Raw genomic sequence first — 23,120 nt, forward strand, 5'->3', positions numbered from 1 at the left:
CCAGGAGCTGATGAGTCTCCCTTGTGCGGCATGCCTCATATAGTGCATTCTTCTTGGTGCTGCATGCTGTTTGTACGTTAGGCGTCCCTCTGCTAGTTTGCGGGGGTGCCTGGTCAACTGATACAAAGAAAAACTACATTATAGTGATCTCTAAACTGTATCGTAATTTCACTTTCTACTAGGAAAGAAAGGTTGCTGAAGTTTACAGGCAAATGATGCTCCTTCCAAACATTTGTGCTGGTAACGTGCAAGCTTTCGGTGTGAACGGTTTGTGCAAAGGGTGTGAACAGCACTCACAATCTGGGTGCATTGTGTAAGCTGGGAGTGTAGGTTTGGATAGAAGTGTCACACATTCCACGGCTCTACCTCAGAATGTTCTGGAAGCGGGCTCTACTCTCTAGAATAATTTCCAGGAAAGTTCATTTTCTGGTTCCTATGAAACGGGAGGTGGGATAATAGCGCTGCACAGAACTGCTCTGCATTCAAGCCGCTCTACAGTCACTCCGCTGCACCTCGGGCAGAAGAAAGGGTTCCATACCACAGTCTCCGAGGCTTCCCATATTAATCTTGTGTACCTTCTTTCCCTTTCAGTCATATTCCCAGAATTGAGGGGCCATATGCTCCCTTAGCAAGGGGTTTCCGCCACGGGAAAGGAAGCAAGGAGGCAGTGCGTCCTTTGTGAGCTCACCCACCTCTGCAGTAGTGTAGTTTCAAGAGTTGCTTCAGTTTAGAAAGCAAGCCCTTGTGAATTCCTAACATCCAGAAATCGACACTAACGAATGACCATAAATCTCAAGATGAAAGTTTCCATAGGTAATTGAGAGCTGTTGAGTCTACATGATGCAGGCGAGGAGATCTGCCTTAAGTGACTCCTGGGTAAGAACCTTTCATGGCAAGCTGAGGCAGGTACACCGCCCAACCTGCCTTGGGTCTACCGATGCACATCTGCAGTTGGAAGGAATGGTTCAATTGATGAAAAATTGTCACATTGCAAAACATTTTGGACTTGGAGTTTTTAGACATCTAGTTTTAAACTGAACAGCGTCTTGGTAACGTGCAGTTTCATAAACAATGAAACAAAGATTTCATGACAAAGAATCCATATTTTTTGTATTGTAAGTAAAGTTGTTTTTAAATCCTATTCCTCCAGTGCACCAACTGGTGGCATGAAAACACAGTGTTCAGCATTTTTCACTACGTTAGCACCTGTTTAGTTCCTTCATAACTTTTTCAACTGCTCAAATGTGGTTGAGCTTGAAGCAGTAGTTTTGTGCATGGTAATTTGCAAGTTATGCAGTTGTAAATATGCTTGCAAGTGCAGTAAATAAAGGATTTCGTGGAAAGCGCCATGACCGCAGAATCACATAATTCAGTGGACCTACATAGGCCTCACGGCCATCATAACATTTTTGGAGAAGCCCCCCACCCTGGTCTCATTTGTCTAATACAGTGCTGCTGCCCTGATGCGCGCTATTTTGAGCACCGATGGAAACCCTGGCTTGTGAGATCCATACAGTTGCTGTGCAAAGACTGTTAAATGCCTTTCGCACTTTTGAACGAGCTGCCAATCAGTCAGCTACCCACACAAACTTAATCATCAGCCACAACATGTTGCAGTCGGACACTTTAGTGCCCTACGTGCCTTGAATACACATAGCACTTACTTCTGCCATGAATTATGCCACCCTGTTAAAAATAGAATGATACTGCCATATTTAATGGGCTTCATTAAACAGTGCATTAGATTCAGGCATTGGAAGCTGGAGTGCATTACCTTGCTTGCGTCTTGATGTCTAGCCTGGTTAATCGAAACATAGTTTGAAGCTGTAAGTCCCAGAGTGTAACATGCGGTTGACAAACAACACAGCGTAAAGAGGTCACAGCCTAGTTTGCAGTCACGAGACTCCTGGTTAACCCAAGCATAGCTTTGTACCCTACTGTCAACATATGCAAAGACTCTGGGGGCTTTAGTGGCCCATGGCTGCATGATGGAAAGATCATTCAAGTTTATCACCCTCACTTCTACACCCAAATTAAAGTTTTACCATATACAATACTGTGGGGTAAAGTACATGAATTGATTGCCGCCAGTTTCCTTTCTATGGGCATCAGTTAGTAAGTCAAACGCGAACCTTCTTGAGGAGGTAAACGGTCAGTCGTCATTAGGAGCAGTGCAAGGGTGGCGGACACCGAACATTTGGAATCAGTTTTCACCTCGCTATTTTATCGGTTGTGCCATATTGACATCCTAGTAGGCCACACCTTTCACTTTCGTTTTACCACTTCAGTACTTTTTTAAATAAATCCACGAGCATGCATTGCATTTTATGGTGGACCATACATGCCAACCTGTTATAACAGTGGCGGCTCCTCCGCTAAGGTGGAGCTTCGCCCCACTGCTCAAAAGGAAAAATAAAATGATAATAATTTATTGTTATTATCATATCATGTTCTCTCTTGCAGCTAGTGGCGGGGCAGGGCTGGTCAGAGCAGGCGTGGTGGGCCTTCCTCAAGGGTGCATGAACTGTTTGGGAGGCCCTCTAATACCTAGAATGACTGCTTAGCTATGGCTCTCTTTTCTGACTGATGCTGAGGGAATAAGGGTGAATGGCTATTCCTTGGCTAAACCATAATCAGTCGAAGTGGTCCCTTCCCTTGCGAGGCTTCTCAGTGGGGCAAGTGGCTTGCACTCTGTGAGCGCACTATGGGAGGTGGCAGAAAAGAAGTGTCATCAGCTCATGATAACACTTCCCATTTTCTCCGAAACCCACACTTTCTTTGGTAAGTCCAATTCCAGGTAAGAGACCCATAAAGGTGCAGCTCTGTTCATAAGTCTTCCCTCTGGGCCAGTGAAGTGCCTTCAAGGTCACTTGAGCACAGGGGCCTGCAGGGCTGGGATCCATTCATCACGCTCTTGGTATAGGGAAAGACGGCACTGTACGGCGTGTCATACAGGTTATGTATTACATGGGGCAAAACTGCACTCACTAATGCATCTGCATTACAGAAACTAAAAGGCAATCAAAAGGCGTGACAAAAAAATGAGAGGAAAGGCACGCAGATTTGGAGAAAATGAAAAGGGATGCTGTCTAAGAGGAGACAAACAGCTTGTGGGTTTTCCATCGTAGAAATACAGCTCGTTATGCAGAAGCCGCCACTGATGCTTTCGAAGCCACGGCTTCGCGCAATGAACCACTCCACGCATCAGTTTTGCGTAAAAGGCCGTTTATTAGGACAGGCATGACAGATTATCAAAACATAACATTATCAACTTATCAACTTTAACAATCCCCCCAACATTCTGCCTTTCAACCGTCATTCACTCACGTGCTCCACCATCCATTCCCAAATCACACCACAACCTCTTTGCATCCCATTCACTTCCCCCTTTCCACTTCCCGACTCCTCGGTCATTTCTGTCCATCGCACTCCCGTCTACCACTCTCTCCCATCCTGCGCCTGTAACCCCCTCCCTGTAAGGGTGATTCTGCCCGTCATGGACTCCCCACCCCTCCCGGTTCCCGGAACGTCTCCCCCTTGCCATCCTGTCCTAAACTGGCACGTTGCCCAACACGGCAACCAGAAAAAACACCGCACCCAAAAACCCTTCTCCTTGTAGGGTGGGCGGGTGGAAAAACCTAACTTTCCCCTGAGGCACCGGGGACAGGAAAGGAAGTCGTTCCTTTCCTGTCCCCCTTAAATAACCTCCTATCTAACCCCTCCCACCCCTGACCTAAACCCCCTACCTCACATCCGCCCGCCGTGTCCTCGCGCGAATACCCCGGGGGAAGACTAGCCTGTCGACCTGCATTCCCCCGGGGGCCGCATCGCGCAATGAACCACTCCACGCATCAGTTTTGCGTAAAAGGCCGTTTATTAGGACAGGCATGACAGATTATCAAAACATAACATTATCAACTTATCAACTTTAACAATCCCCCCAACATTCTGCCTTTCAACCGTCATTCACTCACGTGCTCCACCATCCATTCCCAAATCACACCACAACCTCTTTGCATCCCATTCACTTCCCCCTTTCCACTTCCCGACTCCTCGGTCATTTCTGTCCATCGCACTCCCGTCTACCACTCTCTCCCATCCTGCGCCTGTAACCCCCTCCCTGTAAGGGTGATTCTGCCCGTCATGGACTCCCCACCCCTCCCGGTTCCCGCCACCCAGGGAACCCCCGGAGGGCGGTTACCTGCCCCACCAAGCGTGCACCTTTCGAACTCAAACTCTCCCACACCAGATAGACTCGTTCCACAGACAACTAATCAAGTCCCGCAGCTCCATAAGGTAGAATGCATTTCCCATGTGAGAAAGGTGCACGCCGTCGTCCCTGAAAAGAAGAGGTTGTTCCAGCTGGAGCCCGTCATGAGCCAGCACTTTAATCCCTCGATCTGCGCAAAAAAGGCTCATGGCCCTATTCAGTTTCCTGCGGGCCCTTTCCACAGCCGCAGGCTTAAGTGCACCCCTCCAAATCCTTCTTGGCACAAAAGCAGTCCACACAATGCAGGCGCCAGCCAGATTGTTCTTCATAACCTCCAAGTCCCTCTGCATCAAATAGGTCAATGACACCCCCGATTGTCTCACCAAATCATTTTCCCCCAGGTGGATGATGATCAAATCCGGGCAGCCCAGCTGCGACACTTTCTTTGTCAGCCATGGTAACAGTTCACCCCATCTCATCCCGCTCTTACCCCACCAATGCACTTCATGATGGCTGCTCCTCAGGCCCAGGCTACGACCGTACACCTGCCTGGCAGCATACCTCGAAGCCCAATGAACAAACGAGTGTCCCACGATCCAAGTGACCGTCTTGGCCCCTGGCCCCCGAACGCAACCTACGAAGAAAAAGGTATTAATACCAAGGCAGACAAGAAACTACGCCAAGCAGCGTCGCCGTCCAAGCGTAGCGCTCCCTCCCCTACTTACGCACGTAGCGTTCGCAGCACCGCGACCTCCAGCGGCCAATCCTCCTGATCTCCTCCCATGACCAACCCAAACCCGCCGCCGCAGTAGCCGCCCCGATTCGAAAGGAATGCGTGCCAAAACGGGCCGGGTCCCTACCCAGCTTCCGCAAAGCCATTCGCAGCACAGCCAACAACTGACTCGACGTCAAACGCTTCTGTGACATATGCACAAAAATCTCCCCCTCTGTCCGCTGCACTTTCTGCTGAAAACACAGCCACTCCCTCACCGGACACACACCCGCACACCCACTCACCGACAACCACACCCATCTACCCCGACCCAGCTGGTCAGTCTTGGACCGCCCCAACCAGATGCCCAGACGAAGCCCGTCCACCCGCACATCATCAAACCGCCTACCCGGAGCCCCCCGCGCCCCAAGCAGCTCAGACACCCGAAATGCTCCAAAAAACATCCAGATCATGCATAGGCGAAAAAGCGCCAATTCCCTTTCATCATAGCAACAAAAAACCAATTCCTGCAAAATCAACTTCAAAAGGTCAAACGTGACCGCCTCCCTGGGCAACTTCCCGCCCCCCAACTCAGCCCGCACCCGCCCCCAACCCTTCAACATTCTGCTCAGTAAATCCGAACTAGCCGGATCAAAACCCAAGTACAACAAGCAGTAAAAAGACACACCCGCCAACTTGCCAGCAATCGTTGTCTGTGATAGCCCTCTATCCATGCAGTCCAGCACAAAGCGCACAACCCGCCTCTCGCACTCGTCTCTCGGCAAACCCAACACCCCAGCTCCCAGACCCACAGACTCGCCAAACTCATTCCAAGCCAACCTGTACGCCCGCCTGGTAGACACCGCCAGCGACCGTTCCACCAACCCCACCACTCTCACTCCCCCCACGCCCAGATACCCTCCGGCACCTTGGTCTTGCAAGCCTCCGCTCCCGGCGCCAACTCTCTGAAGCGCAGCCACTGCGAACGAGATAACGCATCAGCAATTTCGTTACTCGCGCCAGGCACATGTTGCGCGCGAAACAGCACATTGTAACGCAGACATAGCAGCATGAAACTTCGCAGCAAGCGCAGCACCCTCACATCTCTCGCTTTCTGGTTGTTGACCAAGTCCACCACCGTCATATTGTCCACGTGAAACAACACAGACCTGTTCCTGAATTCCGGGCCCCACACCAGCAACGCCACCAACAAGGGAAAGAACTCCAGGAAAGCAATGCTCCTGCCCTGCCGTAGCCAGTGATCCGGCCATCTTTCTGCGCACCAGCGACCGTCCCAGAAAATTCCAAAACCAGCCGCCCCTGCTGCATCCGAGTAGAGCTGAACCTGCCACACCATCTTGTCACGCGCGAAATCCAGCGACACACCATTGAAATCCTCGAGAAAGACCAGCCACACCCGCAAGTCCGACCGGACCCCCAGCGTGATCCTGACCCTGTGATGTGGGAGGGCCACGCCCGACATGGCCATGCCGAGTCGCCTACAGAAAGTCCTCCCCGCCCTCACCACTCTACAGGCAAAGTTCAACAAGCCCAGCAAGCGCTGCACAGATCTCAAATCCAGCTTCTGCACCGCAATCGCACTCCTCAAAGCCTCCTGCATCTCAACCACCTTCACCGCCGGCAAGCGCGCCCGCCAAGCCACCGAATCCAATTCAATTCCGAGGAACGTCAGACAACAACTGGGCCCCGCAGTCTTCTCCGGCGCCAAAGGCACCCCAAAATCCTCAGCCAACAACTGAAACTGCCTCAGTGCCTGACCACAATCACCCGAGCGTCCAGAACCCACAAACAGAAAATCATCCAGATAGTGAGACACCAGCCGGTGCCCACTGCGGTCCACAAAGGCCCACTGCAAAAAAGAGCTGAAAGTCTCGAAGAGCGCGCAGGAAACCGCACAACCCATTGGCAGCACCATGTCCACAAAAATGGCCCCATCAAACTGCATACCCAGGAGGGAGAAATCCGCCGGATGAATGGGAAGAAGCCGAAAGGCCGACTTGATGTCACACTTGGCCATCTCCGCCCCCCTCCCACACAACCGCACCAACCCAATGGCATCATCCACCGAAGCATACAACACCTTCGAGTCCTCCTCAGCAATGAAATCATTCACCGACCCGCCTTCCGGCCAGGACAAATGATGGATCAACCGGTACTCCCCCTGCTCCTTCTTGGGCACCACCCCCAACGGTGACACGATGAGATCCGCCAAGGGCCACTCCGAGAAAGGACCCGCAATCCTGCCCTCCGACACCTCCTTCTCCAATTTACACGCCACCACCCCCGGCAACTCCTTAGCTGACCGCAAGTTCTCAGCCCACCGCCTCTCCCTGGGCCCCTGATAGCCAATCCGAAATCCTTCCACAAACCCCCAGTACAGTCGCAATGCCGCCTCCTTATCAGGGTACCTGGAGAGCCATGGACCCATGGCCTCCACATTAACCGGAGTACGGGCCCTTCGGCCCAGGCTGCCCCCTACCCTTGGCAAACTTCCACTGTTCTGACGGCGAAGCCAGGGTGAGGCACTGCGTGACCGGGTGGCGTCCCCCACACTTAGAACACTCATGCTTGAACTTACAGGAGGGGCGATTGCAGAAACCTCTGTTAAACCCCCAGCATGCTCCCGAAGCGACCGGCTTGTATTGCTGACCCGCTGACCCGGACCACACGGGCTGGGCCCCATGACCACCTGTGGCACCCTGGCTACCCGCCCCAGATTGGGCGGGACGCTGCTGAAAAGACCGATACGTGACCGGGAGACCGCTGGCCGTATGGGTAGACGCCGCCGCCTGCGTCGAGGACATCCACTGGAGCCACAGCTCCTGATCCACATCCCCCCATGGCTTATCCGGGTTAACACTGACCCGAGCCCTGAACTCCTCGTCATAGCTCAACCAAGCGAAACCCCCGAAGTGCATCTGTGCCTTCCTTATCACGTCCATGTATTTAAACAAAGCGATAGCCCGATCCCCATGCTTCTCGCAATAGATACTTGCATAAATCAGAAAGGCAGAAGTCCAATTCTCCATAGTAACCGGAACCCTCGGCCGCCTAGTCAGCTCCCATTCCTCCTCCTTAGACCCTTCCTTTGCCTGGACCTCCCTGTGCAAAAGCTTGAACACATCCACATACTCATGTTTCCAAATCCTTGCCCTCGTCTTCTCCGACAAATGAGACCCCAGAGGCACACCCAGCCCCATGTATGGCAACTTCTTCCTCAGTTTCTCCACCCCGGTCACACCCTCCAGATCTTCCACCTTGTCTGTCTGCGCACCGGCCGTCGCGACCTGCTTGCCCCCAACAGCCTTCACCGGCTCCCCATCACCTAGGGCTCCAGCCCGCACAGACCCATCCCCCACCCCCACCGACCGGCAGGGCTTCTTCCTCCCCCCGCTCCCCCCATCCAGCCAGGCGTCCCACCAAGAGCCCTCACCTGACAAAGTTGCAGGAGCCCCACGCTCCTGTCGCCGTGCGTCCGCCGGCCTCGACATCCCGCTGGTGGCCCGACCGGCGCCATCTCGTGCCTCCTGAGAAGCACCAACCTTGGTAGCTGCCCCTTTAGCCCTGCACACTCGCTCAGGCTCACGCAACTCACCCTCTTCCAACTCATCCTCATCCTCCTCGTAATCCAACCATTCATCCTGGACATCCAGCGGCACAACCTCAGTCACGACTCGTTTAGCACCCTTCCCTTTCATACCAGGCGTAAATTCACACTCCAACAAGGTCGGTGCCCGCTCCCTCGGTGGAGGGCAGGCCGCCGCGGACCCCCCTGCATCTTCGTCCCGGCGTTTAGAGGCCGTTTTGCGCCCCGCCGGCCCACCCCGGCCTCCGCCAGCCAACCCTGCTGGCTTGACCCCCCCCCCCCCCCGAGCCGTATGCGCTCGAGGAGGCCCCGGTGCCACCAGGTCTCTGATCCGTCAAGGCAGTCCCTGCAGACTCCACCCACACCCACTGGCCGCGTGCCCCAGGAGCCCCCCTACCACGGCCAACGGCCGACACCCCGCCTCGCCCTGATGCCTGGGCCCCATTGCCCACGGGCACCCCACCCATCTTCCCCTCCCGGGCGTCGCACAGGCGCTGCCACTCCCTTTCATACTCCTCAATGACCCGCCGCTGGTCCCTCGCCCTCTCCTCTTCTGTCATCCGGGTCCAACGCTCAAACATGGGAGTCTGCCCCGGCCCTCCCTTCCCGCTCCCGGGCCCGGGGGCCACAGCCCCACCCGCCCCGTGTCCTGCCCCACCCCGCTGCTGTACCTTGGCGGGGCCCTTGCCCTTCGAACCCTGGGACTTTCCCCCTCCCTTACGCCCCCTGGACAGGTCGACCGGCTGCTCCTCAGCCGAGAAACTAGCCTCCCCCCCAGACTCCTCGCCCGACAGCAAGAGGGCAAAATCGCCCCCAGCCGCCACCTCCCACTCCTCAGGGTCCTCCCCCCCACTGCCAGCACCGCTCCCCCCGTACCCAGACACCTGCCCTTGCTCAACCGCCCCCAGCTCGGGGCCCCCCGCCTCCCCAAACCCCTCCTGGACCAATTCCCCCGTAGCCCCAGCCTCAACCGGGAGAGCCAGACCGCCCCCTCCCGCCTTCGGGAGCTCCTGAACCTTTCTGGCCTTCCCCCTCTTGTTCCCTCCATCCCTCGACCCAGCAGGCTCATCCTTGCAGGCAGCTACCACAGCTGCCACCCCCGCCGACGCAGCCCTGGGCGTGCGGGTCATGCCCACCCAAGCCTGGTCCAGCACCCCTGGCTGGAGGAGATCAGCCCTCCCAGCCCTGCCAAGAACTAACAAAGCAGCCCTAACTGCCTCTGCATCAGGAACAGCCATTGTGAAAACGGGCCAAAAAACACCCTCCGCGAGATGCGTGAGGATCGGCACCCGACCTAAACGTCCGCGAGATGCGTGACGTTCGGCACCCTCCGATTGCCGCCCGGAGCTCGCGCTCCGAAATTAATTAAAAGAAGCTAAATCACACCCCGCCTAATTGCGCCGTGAAAACTGGCCTACACGTCACCCTGGGACACCAGGGGAACGAACCCGACTCTAAATCACTCACCGCCTAACTGATTCACACTCCGCCTAGCAAAAAACCTAACTTTCCCCTGAGGCACCGGGGACAGGAAAGGAAGTCGTTCCTTTCCTGTCCCCCTTAAATAACCTCCTATCTAACCCCTCCCACCCCTGACCTAAACCCCCTACCTCACATCCGCCCGCCGTGTCCTCGCGCGAATACCCCGGGGGAAGACTAGCCTGTCGACCTGCATTCCCCCGGGGGCCGCATTATGGAAGAACAGATGTCATATGCTCTATGCCACACAGGACATATTTAACGTGTTAATCTGGCAGCTCAGGCTTCAAGACACCTCATAAACGAGAGGCACAGCCTCATAATATTTACTCAGCCTACTCGAGCCCTTCTACATATGCATTAAGCGTCCTCTTCATTTGTACCGGATCTTTTCTTAACCCTAAGGAGTCTAACATATTTATATGCGCACACCGGACCTTCAAAATCTATTTGCAAAACAAATATATGATTTGCAATTCAATAAGCCTTAGATCAAACATACTGTACATCTCATGGCATTCCTCCTCGCCCTGATATTCTATCTGCTCCAAGTTTCTCCTTTGCCAAATATGCAGCGTCAATTCACTTATTACAGGAAGTTACGCAAATTATGATCTATATTAAAAAGGTGAAGTAGCTAAAATAAAACAACGGGTCCTTGAACCATCAGCAATCTCTAGAAAGGAGGACGCCAGAATGTTTAATTGGTTAATTGTCTTAGCTTGGGTTCCCAGGCCTGCTGTGACCTCATTATACATCCACTATCGCGACTATGCAGTAGGCCGCTTCTGCTCAAGAGCAGCTCATCTTTTGGCCACCACAAGGAAAGCTGAGCATGCCTCCCTACGTGGGGGGTGCAAAGCTGCTCCTTTTTTAAAGTGGAATGCTTTCATTGTTCCTTTTTGGCCCCTGTTATTATTCTCTGTGCATCTTTGCCCTCAGCAGGCTGCTACATGTCCTAGGTACAAGTTACGTTTAATGTTGAACTTTACAAGCATAATCAAATACATTTAAATGAAGTACAACTACATAAAAACCGCACTGCTCTATGTCACAGGCAAGTTGGATGTTATTTTCTAATCTTTAGGCAGGACTGCTATCCCTGAATCGAATTTAAATAATCACCTTTGCACTTCAACACATGTGGCATCTAATCACTATCCCCACACGTACAGCTGATTACATGCTGGATGTTGCCTAATAAACCACAACGTGACCAAAAATAGAGGCATTTTCACAAATATGGTTGGATAACTCAAGGATCTCTTTCCACATCCTATGCATGGGATACAGACAGAGCCGGCTGTCTCTGCCCTGAAATCTGATGTATTTTTATCTTATGTATGATTATTTTGTTGTGCTTTTATGGTCATTTTATATGTACCGAATAAAGCTTCATGAATTGAATTGACAGAGCCGGCTTTAGGGCGGTGCAACTGGTGCAGCTGCACCTGGTGCTGACATTGAGAGGATCTGTGTTTAAAAATAACTTATTGGTTTAAAAACACTGCGGAGTTCCTCGTGTGTCCAGCAGTTTTCAAACACCAATAAACATGTCATGATACATCTGGTGATTCACGTTCCTGCTGGAGAGAGATGGAATTTTGTTTAGTGTCAGTTTTGAGTCGTCCCAAAGTAGTGCAGATCATTAATGTGCTTATTGCAAAGAACGTGTACCATGAAGATCACAGAACTATGAGTGCTGAACTATGAGTAATGCTATCAAAAATGAAATGTATGGCAGAGAGGGGCTACTGAGAGACGAGGGGCACTGTTGGAGGGTGGTGGTGAAGGAATTCATAAAGTTAAAGATTGTGGATTTATATTGCGCGGCTTATCACCCATGAGAGTATGCAGGCGCTGTCCTGGGGGGCACGGGGAGAGTATGGGATTTGCCTAGAATCATAGAGGAGGAGGTCATGAGGGGACGGGGGGGGGGGGGGGGGGTGGAGACATCAAAAAGCTTGTTGCACCAGGCACCACCAGTGCTAAATACAGTCCTGGATGCAGCTCAGCCCACCTATGCACTGCCAAAGTTCACACTGAGCAGGCACTTCAAAAACTGATTAAAAAAAGTTCCTAATGATTTATCTTCCACTTGGAAGAAACCAACCAATGTGAAACCCCCAGATGACATCTTCAGCAACATGGCAGTGCCCTTTTACAAAACAGCGTCCATTCATATGATCAAGATAAAAACAGAAAAAACCTCCAGCACATGGCACAAGGAAGAACGTCCAGACCTCAAGAGAGTCTTTAGAAAACTAGAATGCTATAGGCACCGATTCATACCCATGGAAGACTTGGCCGACTGCAAAATATTACTAAATTGTCAAATGAGGGAAACTATTTTAGTACTTCAAGCCTGCTAATGAAGCAACAAACCCTTCAAAATCGATCACAACCAAATTTGATAGAGACGTATAATGGCATAGTGCAGTGGTGTAACGAACGTTTAAGGGGCCTCCCTGCAATGTGCACTGAGGGGCCCCCACTCTGGATTTAATACGGAGCACTCAGGCCTAAGTACTGTTCTGAGGGATTCTCCTGCAGCTCGGCCCCGCCCCCCCGCAACGCAGGGAATGCGGGGGCCTGTGTTACGTCCCTGGCACAGTGAACATCTTTAGCCATTCTGGACCTGCACAAGTGCCATACCCTCAATCTAGAGTGAAACCACATTTATTTTAGGATCAGCTCATAAGGTCAGACACCAAGCTTGAATATGGGTCTTGAGCCATTTGCAGAAATTCAAGGTAGGCAAGCCATTTCCAATGCATCTAGCTATGAACAGAGGACCTCGTGCCATTTCATATTTCTCGGTTTGCTGGAAACACTTAACGTATTGCGCACTTTAGAGTTTACCTAACTATTTTCAGCATTTATATGGGCAATTATAGGTGTTCTAATTACCCTTTCAGCGTTTGGAAATTATATGTCTATTTGCGTATTATTATTTGTTTATCACAATCTTTGCATAAGGTCAAGATAACCTATTGAGTAGCCCTGTTTGCAACAGAACCAAATTGCTCAAATGCTGGATCCAGTTGGTCATCACTGAGCAATGTTGGTGAAGCTGGAACTGAATTCTCATTGACTGCCATTTTGCCATTCTAACCCTAGCCATCCAGAAGGCCATTACCAATACTTAGGCGCACCTGCATCAAGCCTGCATTTTGCGATTTCTAAATAGCGAATTTTACCGATTCGCTATTTAGGAATCGCAAAATGCAATGCATGAAGGATTTGCAACAAAAAAATGCAATTCCTTAAAATTCCTTAATTGTGATTCACAAATTGCGAGTCGCAATTAAGGAATTGATTCACATTGATTCCTAAGGACCTCTAGACCGATAGGAATCAATGGGAATTGCATGCGCAATTTGAGAGTACTCCATAGGTACTCACAAATTGCACATGCAATTTCAAGGGTGCAAGGGTTCAAAAAGGATACCCTGTTGCACCCCTGAAATTCCCCTTTCTCCACATGTTGCGTACAAACATGCCTCAAGGGCATGTGTGTGTGTAAAATGTGAATTTGAGAAATGCACTTTAGTGCATTTTTCAAAGCAATTGGAAATTACCATCAAGTTTAGTTTGATGGTAATTTGCGATTCCTAACAGCCAAATCACAATATTTCTTTGCTTTATGGATTGTATTTAAGGAATCACAATTTGTGATTCCTTAAATGCTATTGCAATTTAAGTCATCACAATTTTAGTGATTCCTTAAGTTGCGATTTTTGCATTTGGGATGATGCATCCCAAATGCAAAAATACTGGTCGCAAAGGGGCAGTTTCTGCGAATCTGCCCGTTGCAACCGGTTTTTGGTTTGATGCATGGGGCCCTTAGTTCCATATTGTACACTCATGCTCTCAGAGTCGCTTAAGACTGCATTAATAACTTGATGATATTCACAGCACACATGCACAATGGGATGCTTTTGAGACATAATACACAGGTTGAATTAAGGCTTCCAGGGACATTTTCAAAATGAGATTTCAACCTAAGAGAGCATGGCCTTGTGTCAGAACATGCACTGCTGTATTAGAACAAGCAGAATTCAGCGCTCGAATCACAAAAGGACTTACAGCTCGTAAGGTTACAAGTCTGGAGTATCCAAACGCAGGGCGGGGTCTCCAGACTCGTAGCGGAGTCTCCACGCTGAGCATTGCAGTGCGGACATACCACATTAAGGGCCAGATGTAGGTAATCCCAGATTACCGATTCTTAAATACAGAATCATACCGATTCGGTATTTAAGAACAGGCAAATGGGATGTAGGTAATTTTACCGAAAAAATTACCGAATCGGTAATTTTCGGTAATTACCGAATCGGCATTTACCGATTCGGGCCTGGAGGCCCATAGGAATGAATGTCAATTACCGAATCGGTAAATACAGATTCGGTAATTGGGGAAAACATTGAAGGGTGGCAGGGTGTCACTTTGACACCCTGTTGCACCCCTTAATTGTGTATGGGTGCACATGTTGCAGACAAACATGACCTAAGGGCATGTATGTCTGCAACATGGCACTGAAGCAATTTGCATAAAATAGCTTTTTTTTTTTCTTTATTTACCACCAATTTGTAGTTGGTAGTAAATAACGAACCCCAAAAAGGGGAAAGCACTTATTTGAGTGCTCCCTACATTGCTAATTCGGTAATTTACCAATTTGGTATTTTAAGGATTTGATAATTTACCGATTCCTTAAAATACCGAATTAGCAATTTGGGCACCTACATCTCTGTAGCCTAATTCGGTAATTTGGGCCGTTACCGACCGGAATTACGCTTCCTACATTTGGCCCTTAGTGCAGCAACTCTGTAAGTCCCTTTGTGAATCGGGCACTAAGGATTTACATTGCGCTGCTATGATATTGAATGTTCTATTCACACAGACTTCTAGTGACAAGTGTGGCCCTGGGATGTGGTGTGTCCACGTGCAGAGCTAATATTTAACACAGAAAGCATCTTCTCTGTGCCCCGTCAGGCTTTCAGACTTCTGGATTAGTCGGCTGCCTTTGATTTGATGTATCGGAGACGAAAGGTATTTACAGCTGCTAAGACCCACCTTTTTCTGCACAGTAGCTTGAATCCTGCACACCCATATTTTGGAAGCGGGGGACTGCGTATGATACATTTTATAGATGACTTCATTCATTCTCGCATAACTACAGGCGCACTCTGAACTTAAGACTTCTTGTGCATTTCTTGAGAGAGCAGAAGCCACAGGAAAGCGAGGAACAGAATCAAATGTGGATCTCACCGGGCAGGAGCAGCGCTGCCACGGTTTAATGACATGCTGGTTCACTGTCACAGCTTGCTTTTATCAGTCAGTGGCCGCACGCAGGCCAGGGAATAGGTTTTGCTTTTCAATTTCTTTTCTAAAATAAGAACACTTGATTTAGAAAAAAAGCTCTTGCATTGAAGAGCAGGAGGAATAATCCAGATGTGGCTGATAGCATTGCCCCCGAGTGGGACCTTGAAGAATATTGAAGCAAGAGTTACTTCGATCTGTGCAGTTACTATGGTGTGGGCATGCGATTGCCAGAGTTAAAGTACATAACCAGGAATAAACAAGTCCTGGGAGATGGTAAATGAGTAAACAAAGATTGGAGACAGGACTTTGCTGGCGGTCTCTTAGCTTCGCTTGTCCAAAACGTGCGGTTCTCACACGTGGAGTGGGTTTCCTAAATGAATACATTTTGTTTCATGCCTCATGGTTTTGTTTTTATTTTTATGCTACCCTACATTTCTATCCACGTGACTGCTTTGGCGCTTCTACTTAGGATACTACATAGCTTGCACCACTCCTGCAACTGAGCGAGCGATCTAATATATGTAAAAAATAAAATGCTTAGGCCCCTATTCACAAAGGTACAGGTAAAACTAAGTAAACTAGGTGCCCAAAAACGTAATTCACAGGTCAAAATCCTATTCCCAATCCACGGACTAAGACATGGTTCGCAGACACCCAGCGGCTCCTGGTTTGTAATCTTCTATAGCTAGGTGCTTCCTTCTAGATATAGTTCCCTCAGCTGGTGGGCATAGCTTCAAGCTCAACCAAATGCTGCAAAATCTTGGCAGCCACCAAGCAAGTTTGGCATACCTGCCTTGCCAAAGAAAAACGAAAAACTTTCAATTAAGTAGTTCGGAAACCGAAATTTACAAAAACTTGCTATTTATTTTTTTAGAGAGTGTAGTAACTCACACTGATTGAATCCCACGGCATCCTCGTAACATCTTATGCTGACGACACCCAACTTGTCGTCACCATAGATAAAAAACACTCCGATGCTGCCCCCAATTTTCAGAATTGCCTATCCCAAGTCTTCTCTTGGCTCAACAATAACCATCTCAAATGCAATAGCGCCAAAACTGAAATTATACCCTTAGGCAAAGACATCCTCTTCTCCCCTAAATATTGGTGGCCGCAACACTCTGAAGCCCCGCCGAGTGCGGTCTCCTCGGCCCGCAATCTGGGTGTCCAATTCGACTCGTCCCTCAGTTTTGACGATCATGTGCGCATCACTGCAGGGTGCTGGTTTAACCTCATTAGACAGCTGAAGAAATTCTTCGACTTTCTTCCTATCTCAGCCAGGAAATCAGTCGCTGTGGCCCTGATCCTATCCCGGCTGGATTACTGTAATGGCCTCTTAGCAGGAATAAAGAAGTCCACCCTGAAGAAACTGCAAAGCGTCCAACACGCAGCGGCCAGGCTCGTTCTTAAACTCCCTAGAAGGTCCTCGGCCTCAGCAGCCCTCAACAGTCTCCATTGGCTGCCCCTGCACAAAAGAATTCTCTTTAAACTCCTTGTCACGGTTTTCAAAGCTACCAGGAACACAGGCCCTTCCTATCTAGCAAAGCGCTTCCTGCGCTACATTCCATCGCGCTGTCTGAGGTCATCAGGAGCCAATCTGGTCACCATACCCAGAATCAAACTCAAAACCAAAGGTGGAAAAACTTTTTCATACCTGGCGGCTAAGGCATGGAACGGCCTCCCCTTCAACCTCAGGCACGCCCCTACAGAAAGCCTTTTCAGGAAACTCCTGAAGACTTGGATATTCCCCCAGCCCGATTCAACGGTCCTCGCAGCCATTTGATCCTTGTTTCACCAAGTTGGTTCTTCTGTTTGCTCAGCGCCAAGATGCTCCTTTCGGAGCGATAGTTGCGCTATACAAATCCCAATAAATATCAAATATCATACTAAAACTGCCATACCTAATAGTGTGCATTTTTCCCCAAAGGGTCGACAATCTCATGATAAAGCTCTAAACAAATAGTAAACAAGCACTGCAAATTAAATAGGTCTGGCCTTGGAAAGCATACAGTGTTTTATTTATATATTTAATTTTGCAAATTTCGGTTATTAGTTGGGGGGTGGTGGAAGCCCCACTGAAGCAAAAACCACAATCCTTGTCAGGGTGAACTAAAAAAGTCACTAAATTAACCTGTACTTGACCCCTACCGATAGCATGGCACAAAAGCAGTCAGGTTTCACTTAGAGGCCCTTTGTGAAGTGCTTATGCAGCACACAAACAGCAATAATGTGAAAAGACGAAACAAGAAAAATCTCAAACTAATTTGGAATACTATAGAAATTGTAATAAATAACACTACTTCAAAAACAGATTCAATCCAATCAGTAGAACTGGAGATATTCAATTTCAAAGTTTTAAGTAGCTAGGGAGCCTAAAAACACATGCCACTCGTAGGCTTCGGGTCGGTCTATAGACCAGAGGAAAGTCACAAGTTCCTTTGACTGGAATGGAGCTTGGGTCAGATACAGGGACCTGGTTAATCCTGCTGAAAGAGTTACCATCTCATTCTCCAGCGCAAATAGTTCAATCTCCGGTGAAGGATGCCATGAAGAGCAGGGAGAGCATTGCGAAAGCTCATCACTGTAGCATGAAGTGCAGGCCAGGTAGAGTGGGCTCTTATCGTTGTAGTGCAAAGAGCCAGTCGAGTGTTGAAGACGGTCATTGCTGGAGCTAAGCATTGGTTGTCACTGCGAGCTGTCATTGCTGTAGCAAAAAGTACAGATCTTGCTTTGCCTGGTGCCACTGGTGGTCACTGTAGCACAAATAGCAGGTCTTTGTCTGAGTCTGGGGGAGGGGGGAGGGTCATCTCGGGTAGCAGAGTCTCAGATGGAAGAGACCAGTTAACATTCAATAAAGCCCAAATTTGAGGATTTTGCCTTCTTCTTTTTGGGAGGAGTTCAGACTGATGCCAGCCACAGGTCCATAGCCTGATGAGCACCTCTTGGGGATCAGTAACTCACCCCAGCCGAAGCTATCATGGTTCAGGCAGGTCCAGTTGCAGCAGGTCAGCTGGACAGTTGCAGGGAGGCCTCTGGAGCTTCTTCTGTCCAGTAGCTCAAACGGGATGTCAGCTAACTGACCCTTGAAGTCAGTTAACCTGGGATGAAGGGAGTTGGTCCAGTCTTCCTTCTCAGAGAGCAAGGCAGTCCTCAATCAGCATGCAGTCCTCTAGTAGCAGCAGGGCAGTCCCCTGCTAGCAGCATTGCAGTCTTTCTTCTGCAATGTCCACAGGTCCAGGAGTGTAGTAGAGATTGGCTCTGGAGGTCCAGTATATATACCTGGTGCCAACTAACTCCACATCTGGTTCTGGAGAGTTCTTCCTTTGCCATGTCAAGGCTCCAAGAAGTATGGGATGAGTAAAGGCTGGTGCCAAGGTCCTTGGTGTGTGTTGGATGCAAGCCCTTTGAAGTGTAAAGGAGGCAGGGAATAGCTCAGCCTAGCCACCCTGACAAGATTGCCCATCCTGCCCACACTTGGTCCCCTTTGTTTCACTGTCTGGGAGTAATATACAAACCCCAACAGCAGAGCCATTCACAGTCATGTGGTCCAAGACACTAGCAGAATGCACATGGGAGATATGTCTGGGCATACCAATGACATTTAAGGCAACAAATGAAACGGAGGTGGCATTGTGAGCAAATGAATGATGGCTGGGATGTTATCCAAAGAGATTACCAGTGGATAGACAAATTGCAAGTATTCCTCCCATCACCTTTTGTGTGTTTCATGTACCTCCCCAGGTACCATGGCTATGCCTATGCCCAGACATTGTTCCCATGCTCACTGTGTCATTGGAAACAAGCTGTACTCAGCTGATGACCCCATAACTAGGGTGAATCCGAGCCTTGGTTGCTTGTGTTCTGGTCAGTGAGAACCTACCTTGGCAGTTCGATCTGGACTGTTCGCATTTGGAATAGGGTCAAGACTGATTGGCACATGGGTGGGTACAAACTGAGGTGGCATGGTTAGCAAAAGATTGATGGGTTGGGAGGCTACCCTGAGCGATTGCCAGTGGTTCGAAACATTGCAAGCATTCCTCCCATCACCTTCATAAAGAGAACCAATGCCAGAAGTTGACTGAAACAACTAAACCTCCATTCCAGTGATAAAGTGTGCTTCCACAGATTGCCAGTCATGGTTTTCTTCAAGCATCTGCATTACGGCTTGCCGACATGTGTTGGCCATACAGCCTTGACCGCAGGTGACCTATATATTATGATTTTGTCAAAACAGAAGATTGGCAAAAGAGCTAAAGCTATCTCTAGGCCAGACTCAAAACTATGAATACACAAGATTTTAGTATTATTTTAATAGCACACAGCATATGTGATATAAAACAAATACAAGCTTTCAAATAGCACAGCTGTAGTAATACTATCAATTAGACTACTCTGGTTCAATTCTTTTACCTTTGGGTTAAAGTCAGTTCCCTGCAGCAGATACATTAATCTACCGCTATACCGTACAAGTTCAAACATTTAATAAGGCGCGATGCTGGACTTTGGAGGCGGGGATGATTAAAAGCTCTTACATAGACTGTCAGCTCAATACATTAGGCCTGACTCCCCTTATAAACGAGGCTCCTTGGCAACGCAGTGTTTCCATGCTCACTCATCGCCTAACAATAAGGGATTTAATACAGTAAATCAGAAATTCAGCCTACCTGCCCAACTCGATGCGCGCTGTGTGCCCAGGAGTAGGATGCATTACCTCTGACGGTTACTGCACACAGGAATGGACGCTAAGATTATTCTGCACAATATTGTGGTTTTATTGCTGCAAGATTGTAATCCTGTGAGATTATTAGCTGTGGTATGTAGGGCCATATCATATAAAGTAGGGCATTTGAAATGCTAACTCAATACACAGTCTCTACCATGGTTTTGGGCTGGTTTGAGTCTTACATAGTTGGGGACCTAAGTAGACACTAGTAAAGGGGGGCTTCTCGTGGAGACTTTAAAATCATGTGATGCTTTGGGCTGGAAATGTTACAGTATTTCCTGACATAGCTAATTAAACAATATAACACTACACAATAGGATACACAAAGCAACATACCACAATGAAAACATAACATGGACCAACACAATCGAAGACAACACAAACCAAAGTACAATACAAAAACATCACATTGCAACGATGCACCACAAATGCACAGCAGCACAAAAAAATAGCAGAACATACAACATTCCACGCAAGTAGGTCAAACTTTCTTGCCACACATTACAAACCTACTTTCATAACAAGGTGGTAAAAGGTGTGTACAACAAGCACTGCCCTAATTTAGCACTAAATATATGAAATTGCACCATTCAAAACTGGTTTTTCATTCGACCCTAAAACTTTGCTGCAAAGGCTGTCTGGTTTATAAAGATCTACAACGTTGATTTGAAAGTGCACAAAAGGAGGACTACCTTGTGCAAGGAGTCATTTGCAATACTCCTCTCGTCACAGACTTTGACGCTCTCTACCTTAGTTCAAAATCCTTCCTGCCAATACAGAATCTGTTGCCAATACAGAATCTGTTTCCATCACGCACCCAGAATTCTGCATCTGCTGTCCTTTACAGCGCTGTCTTTGAGATGTAAAGTGTGAGGGTAGGGTGTGAATGTGTTCGCAAGCTTTCTCTAGTGGTAAAGTTACAAATGCAACAGCATTCAATGTTGGAACAAAATGCATTTGTGTGTTTTAAGAAACGAAAAAAAAGATTTATCCACTTGTGCAGGTTATACTGTTTCTCAAAAACAGCCTTGCATGAATCGACATTGCCTCCTACATGATTCTGGGAACACAGATCATTGCTAGAAGAGCGCATTGCCCCCACCTTCTACTCTGTAACCACAGTTCACATTTGACAACCTCTTTCTAGCTATGATGTGTATAACAGCACAAGTTAAGCACCATTTCGTTCATCTTGGGCTTCTACCTTATCCTGTGACCTGATTGGCTAAATGGTGGTTTTTCACAAATGTTGAAATGATGATGCAGGGAGTTTTCATGGACCAGGGGCTTGTAGATGGGAGCTTTATGTGTGGGTAGGGGAAGATCTTTGACCATATCTCGGTGTTAGTGAAGCATCCCCTGTAGATTTAGATACACACAAGCATCCAAGCACCCTAATATGTGTAAGTGTAGCTGCCTCTAATGACAAACAACAGATCGGCCATGTTTAGGGCTGCTCTTGGTTTCTAGAGCCTCTTTTTACCAGAGCCTGTCCTCCAGCATGGTATGCTACTCCTTGTGTTTTCTTACAGTCCGATTATATTTACACTCTTCTATGTAGCCTAATGATAAAGGTATTGCTCTTTCCTCGTGTGGTTACAGTAAACAACAATTAGATTGTTCCTTAGGTCATTTAGTTGAGCACAAAAAGAGACTGGGGAAATTGCCAATTCATAAGGGGAGTATTTCTAACTTCGCCAGAGTTAAAGATTTAGGTACATCAAGAAAAGAGAGGCTAAACATTACTATGTGTAGCTGGGTTTAGCCTCAGATCTAGATTTTGAATTTAGATGGCTCGATTCATGTAGGATCAGGAAATTCTAAGGTTCATATTCCGAGCGTGTCTGCTCAAGACTGCAAACCAATCGAAAAGAGATGGGAGAGATAATGAGCTACATAATGCAAGAACAGATCCAGGTAAGCCATGAAGTTGATTGTTTTTTGCAGAACAAACACAAAGTGCAGTAATTGAATCTGAATTGTTATTCTACTTGATAATTATTGCTAGAACATGTATCATGAAATTGGGCTTACAGCATCCAAAATTTAGACTAAATCCTAAACATATATGTTATACATGTTTGCTAATTCACACTCATTTCTTCGAGTTAGTCTTACAAATGAGCTAGTAAAAATCGCTGAAGTAAATTTCTGTACTTCACAGAATGGAAAACATGTTGGCCATAGAAGGGAAGCTGTCTGACATGCAATTTGGTGCATACATGTAATGCTCTTGGAAGAAAAATAGAAACGGCCAGCTAGATTTTGTCCTTTTGGAGCTTAGTTTCCAACTGGACAGCCCTGAACATGCCAACGACATAATTTATTTATTAAAACAAATTCTGACCAAATTTGCTCAAAGTGGGGTTTGCAAAATAAGCAGCCAGTCTTCTTTAAATGCTAAACTATGTTCTAACATCTTGGAGAGGTACAGCTTCTGTCTGAACATGATCTGTTTTGGTCTCGCCGACAGCTGTGCATGTGCGGTCTACTATAAGGCATTTTGTTAGACTACAGTGGGCTTTGAGCCTACCCATTATTTACCTTTCATTAGCTTTATTGTTACTCTCTATTGGTTGCTTCTAATTTGATGGTGCATGTGGTGTTAACTTCCTCCTCTTGGTTTTGTCCCTCCCCAGAAGCCTGGACCCATTACTTGTGCCCTTCCACCGCTCCAGTTTCAGGTACTACTTTTTTCTTTTTGTTTCAGCACTCTACGACACTGTGTGTGCTTTCCTGCTGCCTCATTTGTATAGGTCTCCCTCTCTGTCACGCTCGCTGCCTGTTTGCTTCCCTACTCCATATGTGTTTATCCCACGCATACTTGGTGCACGCACCTACAAAATGATGCAGTTAGCCGCGCGCTGCTTTTTCTTTTTTAAAAGCTATGCTGCATAGCATCGGGGATGCTGTACAGCATGGATAGAGCCATTGGCAATGTATTTATATCCCTGGTGGGACCTATTGTCTTTACCAATACTTGTTCGTCTATGGTGGCCATTCACTGCTGGTCACAGATAGAGATTTTTCCTGTCTCAATGAGTTAGGTTTGAACTATGAACACTTC

At 48.3% G+C, this 23,120-nt stretch overlaps 1 long non-coding RNA gene across 2 annotated transcripts in view; it reads left to right on the forward strand.

Moving 5' to 3' along the window:
- Positions 1-23,120, forward strand: part of LOC147751169 (uncharacterized) — a 142,824-nt gene that overhangs the window by 47,534 nt on the left and 72,170 nt on the right. For both annotated transcript variants that reach the window (XR_015299946.1, XR_015299947.1), the window contains exon 2: positions 22,693-22,737. This is a non-coding gene — a long non-coding RNA (uncharacterized LOC147751169). The remainder of the gene's footprint in view (positions 1-22,692; positions 22,738-23,120) is intronic.

Source organism: Lissotriton vulgaris, chromosome 1_1 (assembly GCF_964263255.1).
Source record: "Lissotriton vulgaris chromosome 1_1, aLisVul1.2, whole genome shotgun sequence".
In the NCBI taxonomy this organism is placed as follows: domain Eukaryota; kingdom Metazoa; phylum Chordata; class Amphibia; order Caudata; family Salamandridae; genus Lissotriton; species Lissotriton vulgaris.